This window comes from Erigeron canadensis, chromosome 4 (genome assembly GCF_010389155.1).
Source record: "Erigeron canadensis isolate Cc75 chromosome 4, C_canadensis_v1, whole genome shotgun sequence".
Classification (NCBI taxonomy): domain Eukaryota; kingdom Viridiplantae; phylum Streptophyta; class Magnoliopsida; order Asterales; family Asteraceae; genus Erigeron; species Erigeron canadensis.
In genome coordinates, this window is record NC_057764.1 from 11,191,865 (window position 1) to 11,212,667 (window position 20,803).

A 20,803-nucleotide genomic window follows, 5' to 3' on the forward strand; every position below is an offset into this window, starting at 1 on the left:
AGGTTCGGATTCACACGCGATTTGAGCAAAACGAACGATTTTGACGCGATTTTGTTAACATAACGAGATCTAAGGCTAGCCAATTCATACCCATGAGTCTTGATTGCACAAAAGTGTCACAAATCAGTACAAAAAGGGTGAAGTTCGACCGATTTCATACATCATGTGATCGACAATTGCACAACCTTAATCTTGGATACGGAATCGACTAGTTTTAGAGTCTTTTAGCCAAGTAAATGATATCTTCAATTCTTGTAGTTGCACAAAATCCAAATTACATGAGTGCATAATGTATCAAATCAAAGCCTTAATCAAGGTTCAATTCGTTTCTTACACACAATTGTAACCGAAATTGCACAATCAACAATCAAAGACATGATTCGCTTAGCTTTTGATAAGAACCGAAAGAGTAAACATATATATACATATAAAAACGAATTGGAGAGATTAAGAACAGAACTTACACAAGTTTTTGATGAAGAGAATGATAATATTCACTTGTTTCTTGATCAAATATTGAAGCCTTGATTGATTGAAAGCGTTTAGAACCGAAATTGAGAGAATGATTTAAGAGAGGATTTGAAAGACAAACTCTTTTCTCTTCTTGTCTATGAAATCTGAATTTTTTTGTGAAGAAAGGGTGTTTTTCACAGAAAACCTTAGAGAGAAATCTTATGTGTGTAAAACCTTTTTGATGGAATGAAAGAACAAACTATATATAGGCATGAATATGGTGGAATTCAACCATGGTCGAACTCAACCAGGTATAACTCGACCAAGTCGACCTCAACCAGGTCGAGCTCGACCCATATCTGTAAACTAGACTCTTTTACGAAATTGTGGCCGCTTGAATCGTCAAAAACGGAGTTACGGTTTGAAAGTTATGACCAAAACAAAATCAATACGTTTTTCTGTTGTCGACTCGTTTAATTAATTAAAACGACGCCATATACGGCAAAGGTAAATTATATCCGTTGATTCGCTTAATGTTTTGAAAATTCATTTTAACTTTATTTGGCATTTCTATGAGGCAACTAGTCTTCCTCAATCATTTGCTCCAAGTCTTAAAAAGTTAAAGGCACTAGTACTCAATAAACATGTCTTGTCTTATTCACACTCTAATGCATATAGTCACACGTCTAAAGACTTAAATTGATAGTTAATGACCTTCTACAAACGGAAAAGTATAGTCAGACGAACGCTCAGGTGACGGTTGTCACAGTGGTGGTGGTGGTGGTCGGAGATGGAAGGAACAAACATGTGTAAGTTAACTTAGACATGTACTTTTTGTACTTTTTTAAATGCTTGTACTATAAATAACCTACCTATATATATATATAAGTCGATCAAAATGGTTTCTTAAGATATGCATATAAGAGTAACCTATCCATGGAGGTCCCATGGGCGCGTTATTGTGACACCGATGACGTGGCACCGGCCGTAGCGGTGTATTTGATTTGATCGACGACGTCTCCTTTTGAATATCCGGTAGTGGTATGCGCACTTTGATATTTTGATAGGAGGCGTATAGATCGGTCCTAGGCATTTTGTAAGTTTGACGGTTTGCGTTTTCGTAGTGTCATACAAAGCGTTCGACCCTTTGACAAGTAATTTTGTTTGACTCTTATGTGCATTATTTTATGGAACTTGGTTTTATAGTCTAATTTGATTTGTTAATGTATAAGGTATTTGTGAAATATGCGTATATGTACTTTGATTTGAAATAAGTTTGTTAAGGTAATAAGTTCGTTCTTTTAATATACGTCTCCGCATTTGATATTATATTTCAGCTTTTGTCATATCCGTCTACTGGGCTTTTTGCTCAGCCGTATTCCTTTTTCTTTCTTATACGGCAGGTTATCAGAAGGGCTTTGAGATCGAGAGAGTGTGTAGATAGAAGTGGACTTAGCACCCCTGGCTTTAGAGTTGTATTTCAAGCTTTAGAAGTATTTATTTTAGTTTATCAGGTTGACGTTAGTTTGATTTTGAATAAGATTAACGTCTTTTTTCCTTTTAGTTCTTTTGATATCATTTTGTATTGTTTAGAAAATTCCAAACTATCATAAGAAAAAACCGCTAAATAAAAGAAACGTACAAAATAACCCATGAAGCCCGGCCGTGCAACGCACGGGCCTTTTACTCTAGTTTAATATAATAATGATCCGGTAACTGACCATGAACTATAACTTATCGATTTTTACTTAATAAACTTATAGAATAATTTATTAATGCGTTAAATAGGTATTGGAACCTATATATGTATATTTTTTCCCTCAAAATAAAGCCTTTTCTATGTATGTATTAAAGAAACTTTTAATTACCGCACATTGTGCAGGTAAAATATCTAATTAGTAATAATATACTAACTAGATTATTGTCCCGCGTAATACGTGAGTTAACATAACTTTATCTTTATACATCTTTTATCAGTATTTAAACAAAACCCTTAAATAAAAAATGGAGTAATCTGGTTCCTTAATTAATTTTTTACCTTATTTCTCCACCCTTGGATCAAGATGATGATATCATCTTTGACTCAACCTTTAATCAAATACTCTTTTAGTATTTCAACTATGGATAAAATGCTCCAACAATATATATTATTAATTAATATTCTACTAATTATATCAAAATTAATATGTCTAACTTTTTAGATATCCTTTTTGATTCACATCATCATCTATCTTTCTTTTAATTTTATTTTGATTTCATATTTGATTTTTTTTATAAATCTTCTTATAAATTAATATTATTACAAAAAATACGCTTTCTTGATTTGTTATCAAATTATGATAGTTTCAAAAAGACTAGAGATAATAAGATACAAATGTAACCACCTATGACAAAATGGTTATGTAATGTAGTAATCTACTCGGGTGGTTATGTAATGTATGTACCTATGTTTTTTGGTTATACTATGTAAAATATGTACGGACCTTACATAGTATAACAAAAAAAAATGAATAAATAAAAAATACATAGGTCTTTACATTGATTGACCCAAGAAAAAAGTTCCTTAAATAGTATAGCCAAAAAAACAAAGGTGCATACATTACATAGCCACATGAGTAGGTTACTATATTACATAACCATTTTGTCATAGGCGGTTACATTTGTATACCATTACCCCAAAAAACTATGTCGATCCATCTTCCTTATAAGTTTTTTTAAATTTTCTAATAAGTATTAGCAATTATATTTGCAGTTTTTTAATTTGTGTCAAGTAATATTATGATCCATCTTAAATTATAGTTTATTTTTCGTTTATAGTTGAAAAATATGGTTGAAAAATATGGTTGTTATCGTTTATAGTGAATCATTTGAATGAGCTCATAGGAGATATTGTGATAAACAGACATCATCGTGATATAAAAAATATATTAATATTATAAATCAACTATATATTAGCATAATAAAAATTACATTTTTGCTTCCAATTCACTATATACAGTATCATGGTAGATCAAGTTGGGGTTGATAGGATGGCTGACATCAATGCATTCAAGGAATATTGGAACATCTGAGTTAAAATTGTCTTACTTTTTGAAGCAGATGTATAAGTACAACCCAAAAATTGTCTCATTCGAGTCCCTCTTTTGATGAAGGAGGTGTTAGGAAAATCAATAACTTCGCTATGGCTTCATTACATGTTTGTGGATCATAGACATAATCGGCTTCTACAAAACCACTACTATTTGTGTATCCAATTATTTTGTGGATACCGTGAATCCTTAAAACTTTTTATAATTATACGTAGTTAATTACCTCCCTATATTAGACCAACCGTTTTAGCTTTCAATTCAATAGAAAAAAGCATATGTTGTAATCTTTAAAAGTATAATCATTTGTGATACTACATAAAACTAAAAAACACTTGTCAGGTGAATGTGAATATTTATAATATGGTTGATTTATGGGGAAAAAAAAACAACCGCTTTGTTGTCATTGTTCTTAATTTAATTATTATTCTGTCATTTTTAATAGTTTTTAAGTATTTATTATATCATTGTGCTAACTATTTATACGTATAAATGTATTTTTTTATAGGATTTTCCCGCATTTCACGTGGTTTATAATCTAATCTTAATATATACTATAAGACAGTTGAACTAATGACTTATTAACCAATCAAATCACTCAATTTCATCAAATTGACTTTTGATGATGTCACAATTTAGATAAACTACAAATTAAAAATCTTGATGATCATTATCCAAATATATTATTATATTAATATTTATATTAATTTATAGAAAAAGTCTCATTAATTTATAATTTTTTGTTTTCCATCAATAATTTACACTTTTTAGCCCTGAATACTTAATCTATATATATTTTTAGCCATCACTTGAGAGAATTCTTTAAAATTTACAATCATTTAATTAATTAAAAAAAGTTCAACATATGAAATATTGTCTACAAAAATTTATTTCAAAACTTAATGACTTATTAACAAATATTATATTAGATTTTTATAAATTATAAATATTAATATTTAGTTTAATATTTAATATAAACATAAATTAAACTCTAGATACATATCTCAAACATAATAATAGATGACGATATATAACATCATCATTTTAAACACAATAGGAATTTTAAATCAAGAGTCCTAAGTGTTATCAAAGAATATAGAAACAATTCTAACTGTAATCAAATTATTATAGGACATGTGATTGAAAATAAACGTATGCGTGTTTTGGATCCGCATTATGATCAAATACATATACTTGAATGTCAAGTACAGAATCATAAGTATGTTTATATTTTAATTCTTAAATATTTTTCATAATCATATCACATTATGAGTACAATTGGTTTCAAAATATTCTATAATAGAGAAATTATTATATATAACATGTGCCTTGTGGAATGACTACAACAAACATATCAATCAATATGTCTAGGCTAATAATCAGTGACGAATCTATGATTATTGTACTACAACTTGCAAAATATAACACTTAAAACCATATTTCTATAAGATTATAATTTATGACTTAAATGTATGAATATTTAATATTGATAATATCGTAAATCTCATGTCCAGTGTTGGACACGGGTCTAAAATCTAGTATACTACTATTCCTAAATCAATTAAAAAGTTCAATTTCATTTAATTATATATATTTATGGCTCCTGGAGCTGAGAGAAAAAAATCAACTCAACTTTTGATCTTGACCACTAAAATTAATAACCAAATTGATCTCAACCCTTAAAACTAATAGTCAAATAGTCAAACAACCAATGTAACCTTTCAGATTCATTCGCATTTAATATATGGCACTTGGCGACTCGGAAAGCAGTTGGTCAATAGTTTCATGTCCAAGGAACTCCAACAATTGTTTCAAAGTTTTGCCTTGGGCTCCAGCAGCAAGCATTCCCAACACGGTCTCAAGTGAAAACGGCGAACAAACAAAATTCCCATGCTTGAAACCGTTGTGGGCGTCATCAAGTAAAATTCTTGTGGCAACCTGCATACAGTTCATAAAATTCAATTCCCCCTTAATTATTATCATGTATAAATTGAATGATAAATACAGTAAAAGAAAAAAGGAAATCAGCATGCTGCATAAATAAATTAATATATATAGAACTCGGTTACATACGGTGTTGGTTTTGGATGATAATAAGGTGCTATTGGAGATAAGCTTTTCCCGATATTCTACTGATTCATTGCTGCGTTCTCCAGCCATCTTCTTAGGGAACCAATATATGTTTCCGTATCCTAGGGGTTAATTTATGATCTTAAAGATTTACAGTATATGACAAAAAAATTTACTTATACGAGAGATCTATCGGTTATATATATATCGATGTAGTAAATCTTTTCCTTTTTAAAATCATATATATTTTAATTCGTTATATAATAATAATTAGCCTACCGACTATAATTTGCTTGGTGACACAATTTTTTGGTAACAATCTACTCCGTATTTTGGTTTGTTAAAAATATGTTAATTTAATTAATGTATAATTAAAAAAATAGAATCATTATGTAAGTTCATTTAATTAAATAAGTTTTAAATTTTTTTAGAGAACTTATAAAAACTTCATTTACCTATAAAAAAAATCAATTTAAGAATCTTTACAATTATCAAATTATATATATTTATGTCTCCCAGAGCTAAGAGAAAAAAATCAACTCAACTTTTGATCACTAAAATTAATAACCAAATTGATCTCAACCCCTTAAAACTAATAGTCAAATAGTCAAACAACCAATGTAACCTTTCAGATTCATTCGCATTTAATATATGAAATTAAAATCAAGCATTTTCTATTATTAATTTAATTAATAGATCTAACTAAAAATTAATTACATATCTTTATACAAAATATCAATTCATTTACCATCTTTAACCATATCACCAACTATCAAAATAACTTCCGGCCACTACCTGCCACCAACTACCAGTAGCCGCTGTTACCTCTGGCCAATGGCCACCACCAACCGCCGTACACCTGCAACCAAATTCCATCCAAAACGGATGTACACACGGATTTATACCGTCGCACACCACAGATATATAAACGTAAGATTACATTAAGTTTTTTAACCACTATGTTCATTCATCACACACACACAAAAATCTATTGAAGTATATCATACCCACAAAATTCATCAAAATTCATTACAAAAGTGAAGATATTACCATATAACCATTACGTTGATTCATTACAAAATTTATTTTCTCCATAGTATTGAAGTGTATCATGCCCATAAATCTATCATCACACACACACACCCACGGATCTATAGACGGATAAACATACCCACAGATCTCTTATTACACGCACAAATATAGAGGCGAAGTAGTCGACGGGAGAAGAGGGGTCGGGCTAGAAGTGGCGTGCAACGGTGGCTGGAGGAGTGACACGGCGGGTCGTGTGGCGGTGAAAGGGCGAGTTGTGGCTGGACTAGAGAAGTGTGTGTTTGATAAAAATGTGAAATGAGGTTTAACATGACAGAGTTTTTGTTTTGTTTTTATCATTCCTGCCCATTTTTACTTTCTAATCTTTTTATAATTAAATGTCAAATACGAGTATATTTTTATTAAATATGTTTTGGGTCGTTCTAATCACACATCATGAGTTTAATTACACACACCACATATATGCAATTTACGTAGTCAAAATTACATTTTCAGAATTTTTCGCAACATTGGTACAAATTTTACATTTTGCTATTTAAAATAAAATAAATTTTAATTCATATTAGTGAACCAATTTTGTCCAAGATCGAAGGAAATTAATTAGTATGCTATAATTTTGAAGTTTACTTAAGAATACATCTAAAGTTCTAAACAAATTGACTAGAAATTTCGTCAAATTAAACTCTTAACAAATTAACCATTAATCTAAATTTTAAATAATATATTAAATAAAGTTTCTTAGTGGTTATACAAGATGTGTGTATTTGTAAACAACCGTTATTATTAGGGTTATCAATCGGGTCAACTTGCGCCGGGATGCCAAGTTGAAAATATATAATCCTAACTCGCCCACTAAAAATTTATTGTTAGAAATATCAACCTACCCTTATCTCAGGTCTGCCAAATTAACCTAATTAATTATAACTAATTTTCAGCCATTTAGGTTGGCAAGTTAATGGGTTGACAAATCAAATGGCTAGCTTTGGGTCAAATATGTTGTTTTTGGTCAATGGGATGGGCAAGTCAATTGGGTTAGTTTAGGTCAAGCGGGTTCTTTTGGGTCAAGTGGGTTGGCGGTCAAATGAATATAACTTAGGTCAAGTGGGTCAAATAGGTTTTTTTTTGGTGATGTGTGTTGATGAGTTGATAGGTCAAGTGGGTTTTGAGGTCAAATGGGTCAACATTATATATAATAAATATGATTTTAAAGAAGTTATTCAGGTTAACGGGTCAACTGAACCACCTAATAACCTAACCCGGGCCCGATAAAAAAAATCAAGTTAAAGATAAAGTTGTACGTATTTCGTGTACTTTTAAGTATATATTTATTGTTTCTAACCCGGTCACCGACCGGGTATTGATCTAGTTAACGTTTGCTGATGTGTTAATCCTATCAAATTAGAAACTTATTCCTTGGCATTGTTTTAATTAGATAACTCATTAAAATATGTTTTTCTTAATAAATCTAAGATGTTTTTCCTAATAAATCTAGATGTTAGTACATTTTATAAAAACATAATTTGTATAATCTATAGTTAATTATATACCGATATAGATTTAGAAATAATATAATGTCGTGAAAGTTCTATCATATTTAAAGTTACTAATTACTTGATACCTATATCTAATTTAGCCTTAGGATAATTAACTTTTAAATTATTGATAATAAAAGACATATTAACAAACGTATTTAAAATCAGCGTGGTTTGAATCATTGGTAAATACCCTGACTTTTAGAGACATTCAAAGTTCGATCATCATCATTTCCTACCATTTAGGTAAAACCTTTATATATATATATATATATATTGAGGTAGAACAAGTTACTCTACCTGAGTACAGGTAAGGTCGTAACATATATATTAACATAGATATAGATATGTGGTAATAAGTTACCTTATTTTTATATTATTGCTTTATAATTTTTAAATAAATGTTAATTATATAAAATAGAATGACTAATATTGTGTTTCTTCAATAATAAATTTGGAAATAACATCATTATTTTGATCAAAATGTTGTAATTAAAAGTTTAAATTCATCTAACGGTCATTGCTTCTTAATAAAAGAATTTAGCACCTTGTTATATATTGGTAGATATATACATATATTACTATTATTATTTATAATGTCTTTGACCTTGGAGAAATTTATCAGGGTTCAAATCTCACTTCATATATTTGTAAGAGTAGATTATTAGAGGGGTTTCATCGCAGGCATACTACCCAATTGAATGTCACTCTGGTGTCTCGAATGCTAACTGCTAACTACTAACTCGCTGTTAAAAAAAATAAATAAATAAACTTTGTTACTTATTAAATATTCATCAATCCACTAATATAACGTTATTTGGATAAAAGTTATAGAATGATACGAACAATGTTTTAGCATAACGTTACTTAGGATAAAAATTATGTGAGATATTCATTTGCACATGGATTTTTAAGTGCACATAAGGAAATCAATTGTGGTCTTTGGATCAATGAGATCAATGGTCCAGATTTAATGCTATCATGTTTAACAAATTATACACGGAGGGGCTTTTTGGTCATTTTGTTAAAAACTTAGTCACTCGCTCCCTTCTTGATCTTTCTTTCCCACCGTTTCATTTCCAGTCTCTCACACACACACATACACACACAGACACTTTATCTCTCTTTCTTATCTCCGGCGAAGGCCACCGCCTCCGATCAGTCGATTACACCGCCATCTCTGACAACCACCAAGGGAACACACATACACGCTTTCCTTCTCTGTCTCTCTCTCCGATTCTAACCTTAATTATCTCTTATTTATATCTGCATCTGTATCTATATATATGTAAGTGTATCTGTATTTGTATCTATATATGTGTAGCTTTATAGTTTGTGTAGCTCCAATTGGAAGCTCATGTATTTTGATTGTTTAGTTATAATGATTCTGTTAGCTCGTATCTATATATGTGTATCTGCATCTGCTTTTTATTATCTATACATTTGTAGCTACATATGGTATCTGTATCCATATATGTATGTTTATATATGTGTATGTGTATCTATTATCTCTATCTGTGCATCTGCTTTGTATGTCTATATATGTGTATGTGTATCTATATCTCTATCTGTGTCTATATAGTTTGTATAGCACCAATTCAAAGCTCGTGTGTTCTGATTGTCGAATTATATATGTGTGTATCAGTGTATGTGTGTGTGTGTGTGTGTGTGTTTGATTTTGTTATCTCAGTATCTTGTTACTGCTTAGTTATGTTTTAGCTAGCTAAGTGCTCATTCGAATTTAAAATATAGATAGAAGCGTAATTTTAGTTACTTCATCATGCTCGTGAATATACAGATATAGCACTCGTGTTTACTGATTTAGGATTGAAAGAAGCTAAAAATTTGGTTGAGAAATTTCCGGTGATTGTTAAGAAAGGGATTATGAAAGAGATGCCGATTCAATTATGGCAAAGCATAAGTATTTAGCTGCTAAGGTTGTTTTAGAAAGATTTATTATTATTATTTCATGACATTTTAAATGATATTTATATTGGAATATGACTGTTGATTTTGGATGTATGATTATTGCATAGTATAGATAATAAATTGAGTGAACACCGTGAAACGTTACAATTGATGCTTTTTGGCAATGAAGAATATGCCGCATTGTAGTTACTAGACGTTATTATGTGTTTACGGCTTTCTGCAGACAAGCATATAATGTCTGTTACGATCTGATAATTCCTTATTGTGTGTGTGTGTACCATTAGAGCGATATTAGAATGATACTGACCCATCTACAATGAGTTGATTTGGGTTAGAAAAATCTATACAAAACTGTACGTTACTCGGTAATGGGTGCTCCTTAATGCTAAAAAATGGTTTTTTGTCTATATATCTCTGTATAACTCAACACAAGCCCAAATTTTGTATACTCATGGTGCCGCTCAATAGTGATCCCGTTATGTGTATGTACTGTAGTGAACAGGTAATATGTTGTGTTCTTTCCGGTACATGTTTTCTTGATTTATTTGATACCTCTGCGATAAGGTCTTGCTTTTTTACCGTCGCAGAACCTAAGTTATGTTGTGTTTAATATGTCAAGTGGGCTTTTGAAACAGAACTGGATCAATTTGAACAGGTCAAATGGGTTTAAAGTCCCTCAAACTCTCAAAGTATACTTTTTGTGCATAAAACTTTCTAAGCTGTTTTGTATAAAGGTTTATATAGTGAAGTATTTTAGAATCATTTTTTACTCCGGTAATATAGCCAAAATCAAAATTTTGTACCATGTCTTTAGAGCGAGCCCAACCTTGCCATCTCTTTTCAAACTAGATAGAGTGTTTGTTTATAATTGAAGTCAGTCTATATGTCTTTCTTGTTATTACTTAATATAAACTAATGAAAGGGCAGATGAATGGATCCATAAGCCAATGGGGAGGCATACATGATGTAATTTAAGAGTAGGATAGTTTGCTAATCTTATTGAACAAAGTAAGTAACACAGATCTCTTCCTTCCTGCTGCTCATGTTGTTTTGATTGATGTTGTTGTCTAATACAAACAAACCTCTGCTACTACTACTACTTGAACCAAGTATATTTTTTAAACATCCTCTCCCCCTAATTCATCAATCAGTTGGCTTTTTGAACAAAAATGTAAACATCCTTTTCAACATGTTTTGTAGCAGATATTTAGCTTTGAATTGGAATATATATATATTTTTTCATCTTTTCTTATTTATATATATAGCTGGGGACTGGTTGCAAGGTCCGTATGTGTACTATCTTTACACAACATATGGTTATGGAAAGGGAGACATTGGGCAGCTTTTCATTGCTGGCTTTTGTTCACCCATGTTCTTCGGTACTATTGTTGGCTCCTTAGCTGATAAACAGTATGCTCCTCCCTACCATTCCTTCCTTTTCCTTTTTTACATATATAAATAAAAAAAATAACTAATTCTTCTGGTATTTGCTTTCAGGGGTCGCAAGAGGGTATGTATCACCTACTGCATCACTTACATTCTCAGCTGCATGACTAAACATTCTCCTCATTACAAGGTTCTCCTCTTGTGCCGCATTTTGGGCGGCATTGCCACTTCTCTCCTCTTTTCAGCCTTTGAATCTTGGCTTGTCGCCGAACACAACAAGGTACCATCATTGGTTTCAACTTTCTATGACTTTTTTTTAAATAACTTAACCAGTTTCCCCCTCATTTTACTACATCCAGAGAGGATTTGAACAGCAATGGCTGTCTTTAACTTTCTCCAAGGCTATCTTCCTGGGAAATGGTCTTATTGCAATCATCTCGGGCTTGTTTGGAAACTTTTTAGTTGATGTTGTAAGTCTAGGGCCCGTGGCACCTTTTGATGCAGCTGCATACATCCTTGCTATTGGGATGGCCATTATATTATCCTCGTGGGGTGAGAACTATGAGACCCTTCGGATAATAAGAACTTGCTTTCCCAGTTCAAAGGCGCTGCGGTAGCTATTGCTTCATGTACACATATAGATTTCTTTTCTTTCCATAAATATTAAATTCGTTATTTGAAGCTGCTACTCCATTTAATGTTATACTCCTTTAATATAGTTTTTTGGCTTATAATTACTTCATTTCTTGTGCCAGATGAGAAAATTGCATTATTGGGAGCTATTCAGTCTTTGTTTGAAGGGTCAATGTACACCTTTGTTTTCTTATGGACTCCTGCCTTGAGTTCAAATGATGAGGAGATTCCACATGGTTTTATCTTCGCCACATTCATGTTAGCATCAATGTTGGGAAGTTCAATTGCAGCTCGAATGATGGCCCGCTCATCACCTAGAGTTGAGAGCTACATGCAAATTGTATTTTTAGTTTCTGCAACGTCTCTTTTGCTTCCTATAGTGACAAATGTATGCCTTCCACTTACACTTCTCACATCACGTGCCCTATCTGCTGTTGATATGATGTATTTTTTTTTTCTAAGAGAGTTTGATTTGTGACAGTTCTTTGTAGCTCCTTCTGGGTAAGGTGAAGGTATCTCATTGGGGAGCAGTATTTAACTGCTTGGATTTTGTGCTTTTGAGGGTTGTGTTGGAATCTTTTGGCCATCCATTAAGAAGATGAGGTCCCAGTACATTCCGGAGGAGGCCAGAAGCACAATCATGAACTTCTTCTGCATTCCTCTCAATATATTCGTGTGCATCGTCCTCTACAATGTATGCTTACCTATTCTTTAATTTTCTTTTATCGACTCGACCTTGATCTGCCCTTTGGCTGTATCCCTATCAGGAGACGTAAATGACACCTGTCTTTTTCCATTGAATACGTTCTTGATGCAATGAGTCATTAGTGCTCTCTTCTAGTGGCTAACGATTTTTAGTTGTTTGCAGCAGAGGTTAAATGACGAGCATGAACTATACAGGAGAATGAAGACACAATTTTTCATAGAAATGGAAGGATTTGATAGTGGAAACGATGAGATTCTACTCATAGGTGAGCTGCAAAACCTAGGAGGTGCCTTACCAAGCAACTTTATATTACACTCCCTCAGGCGCAACCTAATTTATCTTACAAAGGGCAAGCTGCCAGCCAATCAAATGCGCACAAAATGCGTTTCTAAGGCAAAATTTACAGACTATAACAAAATGCGTTAATGAGCTAAAAGTTTCGTTTTCAAGCTATGGAACGGCAAGCCAGCTTCGAGATGGTATGCTTTCTATTCATATAAAAAATGTAGTTTTGTTTTTTGTTATTGTTGTTTTTTTAGCTGGTCATGCCAACTTCCTAAGTTTTGGCTGTGTTATTTCTTCTATAAATATAATTTGTTGTAGCTGCAACAAATTTTTAAGTGAGATATTTGTTAAGAAGAGAATACTTGCTCCAAGAAATGATCAATATAAGGGTAAGGGTTTGCAAGATTAAGCATTCAGGGAAAGGTAAAGAAGTCGACTTTAGTAGTAGTAGTAGTATTAGTAGTAGTAGTAGTAATAGTAGATAGAGTATACCATTTTAAAACCTTAAAACGACATCGTTTTGTTATTTTCTTTTAGTTTTGTTAAGTCTGCACATGCTGGTTTTGTCTAGAAGTTGTCTCTATATGTGTCACTGTCCGAGTATTAGTCAAACCACAAGATGAACATTGGCTTTCAGCTTGTAGCTAGTCATGTAGGATAGCTTGTAGTCATTAAGGTTCTTAAAATATTTTATTACTCTTTTGCTTCTTACCTTTTTTTTTATAAAGGTGTGTAGGTGTCACTGTTGTGAGTGTCAAATTGAGGGTACAGATATACATTTTTACATTTGGGGATAGAGAATAGCACTTCATCAGATAGATTCTGCCATTAAAAAAGGAACACTTCAATATATCTCCCAAAGGATAGAGAATAGCACTTAACCGTAAGTTATTTCCCGTCTTCCTGTTATTGTAAAAAGTGTGTTTATTAGGTGACATTATGGTTTGTCTTTGTTGTTTCAGCCAGAAGGTCCAAGGGCCCTAATGTTTTGACTGCAGTTTCCTCTAGTCATTCTGCATCACTTACAGCTCCATCTCACGCAACTTTTATGTTAGAGCCTTCAAACTTTTAACAGAGGTTTACATAGCAATATTTCTTTGTTTTTGTTTAAAGACACAATGTGGATTATGCATAAGTTCTTGTCAGATTGGTCTTATTAGAGAGTTTGTACCATTTGCTAGAATTCAGAGATATATGTTGATTATCTCGTATTTGAAAATATTTAATGTTAATGCATAGAAACTGGTGGACACAGATTTTATATCAAACTAGAAATGTAACCCGCGCGTAGTCAGTGCCAATGGAGTTGAAGGCGAGTTTTGTCTGATTCATTATTGTTGAAAGGACCACAGTTTCACTGGATGTACGAGGTTTTCAACCTTCCTTTGTCATAAGCCTCTACCTGTATGGTCTTATTTGATGAAAATGGTGAATATCCAATACAGTTGCTCTTCTAAGTACATCATGTCATAACGCTAGTCCAACAGTATATTATACTGCAGAGATGTGGTTGATATAAAAGGAACTATGAGTTTATATTAGATAAAAGAGCATTTTAGGTTGGTGATTGGCACGTTGTTGAAAGTGTTTTTGTATATGAAAGCTGCTTGGAAGATACAAGCTCTTGTAACTTCTAACTTAATCTATATTTATGATAAATAAAAAGAAGCAACATTTATAAATTTACAAATAGCAAACGTAGAATATCCCACGAATCAAACAGTTGATCGTAAAGATGTAAACTTTATTGGTACAAATGCGATAAGGTTTATAGCATTTAACATCTAGTAATTTAATTCTGAGGCAAACTATCTATGCAATTAAAAGGGAAGGAAACCAAACCCACAAATATAAAAACCGAGACAAAGGGGCGATAGGTAAAGGGAGTACATACACTATACTGCATTTATGCTTCAAAGAAATACTAATAGCGTTACCACTACTTACAAGTATGTACATATAATACAAGAAGAGCAACCAGGTGTGGTTGTTGCACTTTTGCTTGTAAGGCGTTTGTTCAAATATGACAGCTGTGACACACAAAATATAGATGGATATCAGTGTTGTACTGATTTGTTGCAAAGGTGAGACGATATCAGAAATATGATTGTAAGTGACTGTATGTTTACCTATGTGGGACTATACTCAGCAGAATAGATTACCTGTAAATGTTAGTAAGTAAAGTTAGTTTTTGTGTTAATAAAGTATAACTAATACAGTAGTAAATTGTGCTTATCAAGTTTTTTGTTTCGTTCTTATTGTAGTTGTCAGTGGGTGCGATAACAACTCTTAAAGCGTCAGGTGAGGTTGCGCGTGAAAAGGCAACATATAGTTGTCCGTGGCCGAAGACGGGTTGTGGTAAGTAAACCCCAATCTTATTAAGGGACTGCCTTTGGCTTTTGTTAATAGTCATTGCATAACAAAGGCGTAAAGGGAACTGTTTTCTTTTAAGAGTGAAAGGCAGCTCTTTGTCGGTGTACGTTAAAGAAATTCGGGGTATGTAAACACGATGGCCAAAAGCTGTACCGGTTATTACTTGTGCTTCAATCACCCTTGGTAATAGTTGTGTAACAATTAACCTGGTGCCATTGCAAAGTCCTGCTGTTTGATTGATGTTTCGTAGAAGAATTACGGGTGAGCGTACCTTTAACTCAAGTTTGTGTGCAGGAAGCCCACTGAAAGTAAGCATGTTCAAATACTCTGGTGGGTATAAAACTTCAATATCTTCATGACAGCCAAGATGGGGAACAATTGAATCTGAGCTGAGGTAGACTCTACTCTCGCCTGGAGCTTTGCCGAGGACCAAATCATTTATTTCATCGACTGTGTCATTTTTTGGACAAATGATCGCTTTTTGGGAAAGAGTTGATGGGCAAATTTTGCTCAGGTTGTTTTCATCGTAGATGAATTGGATAAGATCATGAACAGCCTGGTTACTAAAAGGTATGATATATTTGTTGGGAATTTCAATGATTTTGGTATCACTATGGTCTGCAGAAGCGAGTCTGCCAATTTTGCCGTCGCCGACATCAAGAAGCCAGTTAGAGAAGTCAGCAATGTCAGAAACTCTGTTTGGATCTATGCAGTTTGAAAGGAGGCGCAAATTTTCTGTTAACCTATGCACCTTGAAGAGTGGCCATAGATATGAGAATTATTGGCAACGTCTGTCGAAAGTCTCCACCTAGTAACACTGATTTTCCTCCAAAAGGGTGATCTTGACAATTAAGAATGTCTCTAAGTGACCTGTCCAGGGACTCAAAGCAGCGACGATCACTCATAGGGGTCTCGTCCCAAATTATAAGTGACGTTTCGGCTAAAAGCTGTGCTGTGTGGGTGTTCTTCGTTATATGAAAAATGGATGTTTCGCTCAAATCAATTGGGATCTTAAATCTTGAATGAGCGGTTCGACCTGCCGGTAATAGCAAAGACGCTATTCCAGAGGCTGCAACTGCTAAAACTATCTTTCCTTGTGAACGTAAGGCTGAAATAATTGTGGTCCATAGGAAAGTTTTTCCTGTACCACCATGACCGTAGACAAATGAGAGAACTTGAGTTCCTTCAGTGACGTTTTCTATTACTTCGTTGTATATAAGTAGTTGTCGTGGATGAAGTTTTTGTCTCTGTAAATGATGTTCTACAGATAATTGTTCTTTGTCGTAATTCTTTTCCTCCATTAATAAATGGTTTGTTAGACATAACAAAAGATCATCTCGAAGTGTTGGTAATCCAAAAATCTGACAGAAGCATTCGAAGCACCTGAGTTTAGTAACAGCTGAATCTCGTACAAAACATATTGTCTAAGGTCATCGTCGTTCACCAATTGATATCTGTGTTGAATGTCATCTGCCATTGTACCCCATTGAGTTTCCCATAATCGTGTAGGATCTGAGACATCACAAAATAGCAACATATGTGTAAACAATGATCGTAGTTCTGTTGGTGTAGCCCATGCTGCTACTTCAGCGAATGCAAACTGCCACTCTTTGTCATCTCCAAGCAAACCTAGTCTTTCACAGGCTGCACGGTACGTAGGAAAAGTTTGTCCCGAAACGGTTTCGATGTTTTCAAATGATGTGCAGCCTCTTTGGTGGGAAAGCAATAATCTCAGATAGAAAGTCTCCCCAGAGTTTGGATGCACGTAAACCAGCCTACCAATTGTGACTTCAGACGTTTCGTTATTTCTAGTTCTTCGAATCCAATGTTTGGATCCATAATCCCATCGATATTCATTTAGATAATCTACATATCGTAGATGTCTTCCTCTAGGATCAATGGCATTATTACGTAACCACTCTGTCAACGTTGTCCTCTTGGTAAACTGATTTGCTACCAGTTGTTGAAGGTGATCATTGTTTCTGAAATATACCTTCTGCATGTCTTTTAGATGAACGGCTAGTGTTTGCACTGCAGGATGCCGAGCATGGATATCAAAATTTAATAAACGCCAAGCTGCCTCATGAGGACAAATAAAGCGTGCGTCGGTAAAATCAGCTATCTCATCAACCACTGATGTAACAGGTGGTTAAATCTCAGAAGGAAAATCAGTAGGCCTGGATATTTTAAAACGTATTCGATCAGCGCCTTTTGATATGTACTTGAATAGGTACTTGATCATCATGTTCCATCCACAATATTCAACATTAATATGTGCATGGAAACGTAGCAGTAATGTTTTATTGTAAGGAATAACAAAACCATTATCTAGCTCTATGTTAATCTTGACAATAAATCTGCCGGAAGCTGATCTTTTGTAATGCACATACCCGTTTTTATCAAAGAATGTCTTTTCATTGTAAGGTTTTGGGAATCGTTTTGAGCATCTTCCTTTGGACATGCATGGAGATTCTGGTTTAGCAATTCCACACGGGCCGTGCATCATTAGCTCAGTGACAATTTTGTGCAACTGAGGTTCCCTGACTGGATCTGGGATTTCTGCACTGATGAAAGCGTCAACGTCTTCAGCGTTTTTGATTTTGCACCTTTCATTTACCCACAAAAGCAGATGACAGTGTGGCAGGCCCCTTTTCTGGAACTCTATCGTGTAAAGATCTGTAAATGTACGAACTCGTAAGTGAAATAGGGAAAGAAAAAAAGACAAAGTTAATATATGATGTCCAGCTGCGACAACAGTTCCAAATGGCTGTTCCGTTTTCAGGAAATCTACAAATGAATCAACTTTCATCCTGAATATTCTAGCAACTATGTCCGGGCGGTCTTGTGGTTTAAGAGAAGGGAAGTTAAGTAAGTATCTGATAATTTGAGGCCATGTCACATTACATGTAAAAGTAATAAAGTATTGTGGGTTCCCGTGATTTCGACATATAGCAAGCGCATCATGATAGTGTTTGTACATGTATCGTGGCCCACCTACAAAAGATGATGGTAAGATGACACGTTTACCAACATGACGTCCTTCGCTATCGCCCCGGCTAATAGCATCATGAATGCCACACAAATGTTCACTTCTAAATTGGTCCTGGTTACGACGAAAGTAGTCAAGGCGATCTTGCTCAACACACACATATGCGTCTACCAAATATTGTTGAAAAAGACGACCAGCTCTTAATAATAAAGTATATATGTTAAGTCTATCATGTAGTTGGTAACGGTAGAACATATTGGCTGTTAGATGTTTTTCTTTCTCATCAGTTTCTACGTGCAAGCGTAAAGTAGGTGACCAACCAGACTCGCCATAGATGAATAACAAAGGGTATTGTAAAGCCATGTATAGAGGGTGCAGTCTACTGATGCGTTTTGGTCGCATGTCCTTATTATGAACAATAATATCAAATTCGTGGGCAACAGAATTGTTGTCACATACAATGGCACCAATACAGCCATCAAAAGGTGTATCGTAACATGTTCTGTTGTAGGATGTGTTCAACTGAATATAGAAATAAGGAATGTTATCTGTGCGACAGAAATCCCTAGCTGATCGAAAAAGCTTTACTAAGTCATTGTGGTTATCTAATAAGTGGGTCAACAAAGTGGCGATCTGTAACTCTGTGTTTGTATGTTCTAGAGCTGGGAAAACACGAAATCTATTTCGTAACTCATTATCAGTGTCGTAGATATACATTTGCAAGAAGCGTGGATTTTCATTAGTAGAAGGGCACATTGTTCCTAGCCAGTGATGTATTTGACCTTCAATTCTAAAAACGTAAGGAGCAGACCCGTTATTAATAGAGTCATTTATTGTTGCACCAAATGATGTCATTGAAAACATGGAATTATATAAGCGAATGTTGTGAAGGAAGATGGGCTGTTCGAATATACATTTAATTTCTTGAGGAGGATCAGTGGGAAAGAAAAGACGAACACGTCCACCTTTACAACATTGATTATATCTAAAAGAGTTGCGTGTTGATGATCTTAGTACACGTTCGTCATACCAAAATAGTGCACGACAATATTGACAAACGTAAGCACAGTCGCCATTGTCAATGTACAATGTTTGAGATGATGAAATAGAGGAGCAGACATTCGTTGATATATTCATTTAAAAGTTAAAAAACGAAGAAAAGTTTTTACAGATAAAGTATACCTAAGTAGTGTACATACCTGAGTAAAAATAAATGTCTATTAATACGAACAGTCGGGAAGCAAGCAGGCATGATGATCAGCAGCATCAACATGTATCTGACAATTCTGTGATGGTAAAAATGTAAATAAAGCTATTATAGATGTTCAGATGGATGATAATGGGAGACGATGAGAAAGTTAAACAAAACTAAAAACATGGACATTCCAAGAAGCATTTAAATACCTACGGGAGCACACAAATAATACTTTCAGAACTACAGCTCATCTCAAAGTAACAAAAACATTTAGAATTTACGAAGTGACTGTAAGACCTACATAACAGTTGTATAGTAAAAGCATATATTTTTGGAAAAAACTGAATTAAAAATAAATACAAATAAGTACAAACCTGAATCTGAATTTATAATAATTAAAAAGAAACCTTAAAAGCATATTCCCTATAATATAAACATGAAGCTCAACTCCTATATTCAAATTATATACAAACCTGAATCTGAAATAAAAGAAAGTTGAACCTGAATTTATAATGATAAAAAAGAAACCGTATAAGCATATTCCCTAATAATATAAACCTGAAGCTCAGATCGGACCGGTGGTTTGATAACGAAATGGAGAATGATCAGCCGATGATGATAGTAAAAGAAAAAGAGCAGGCCGATGTTGTTCTGGTGATAGTAAAAGAGCAGGCCGATGTTGTTTTGGTGTATGTTGAAAAGAGCAAGAAGAAAAGATAAAGTTGAGGGAAAAGAGAAAGGAGGAGGATGTAGAAGACTGTTGAAGGAATTGCCGTAAAAATAGGAAGAAAGAACAAATTAAAAATAGTAAAATAAAAGGAATTGAGAGGGTGCACAAATAACAACGCATGGGTTTTAATTGATATAGGGAATTTCATGATTTGTATCGTATATATCTGATTCAAATTTCATGATTTGTATTGTATATATCTATTTTATATTTCTAGATGCTAATGTAAAGTTTTAACACAATTGTTTATATCTTTTAAACAGCTAATCCCAATGGGACTGGCAAAAAATCTTAAAGGGATTGACATATAATCACTAAGAGATTTTAACTATAACTGGCTACAGTTTTTTAGAAGGACAAAAACAAATAATCCCCATGGGACTGGC

The 20,803-nt window shown here is 33.5% G+C and overlaps 1 long non-coding RNA gene and 1 pseudogene across 3 annotated transcripts; one reads left to right on the forward strand and one right to left on the reverse strand.

Moving 5' to 3' along the window:
* The first annotated feature begins 9,812 nt into the window (after nt 1-9,812).
* On the forward strand, nt 9,813-14,461 carry LOC122597869 (annotated as a pseudogene).
* Nucleotides 14,462-14,829: 368 nt separating this feature from the next.
* On the reverse strand, nt 14,830-20,471 carry LOC122597870. 3 transcript variants are annotated; one of them, XR_006323480.1, is made up of 5 exons: nt 20,246-20,471; nt 19,692-19,778; nt 15,775-18,179; nt 15,260-15,292; nt 14,830-15,160 (listed from the first exon to the last, which is right to left on the reverse strand). It is a non-coding gene; the product is annotated as an uncharacterized LOC122597870 (long non-coding RNA). The 3 variants fall into 3 exon arrangements; XR_006323482.1 differs by having other exon boundaries at nt 15,260-17,680; nt 17,894-18,179; nt 20,246-20,464; XR_006323481.1 differs by having other exon boundaries at nt 15,260-18,179; nt 20,246-20,464.
* Between the last annotated feature and the right edge of the window lie 332 nt (nt 20,472-20,803).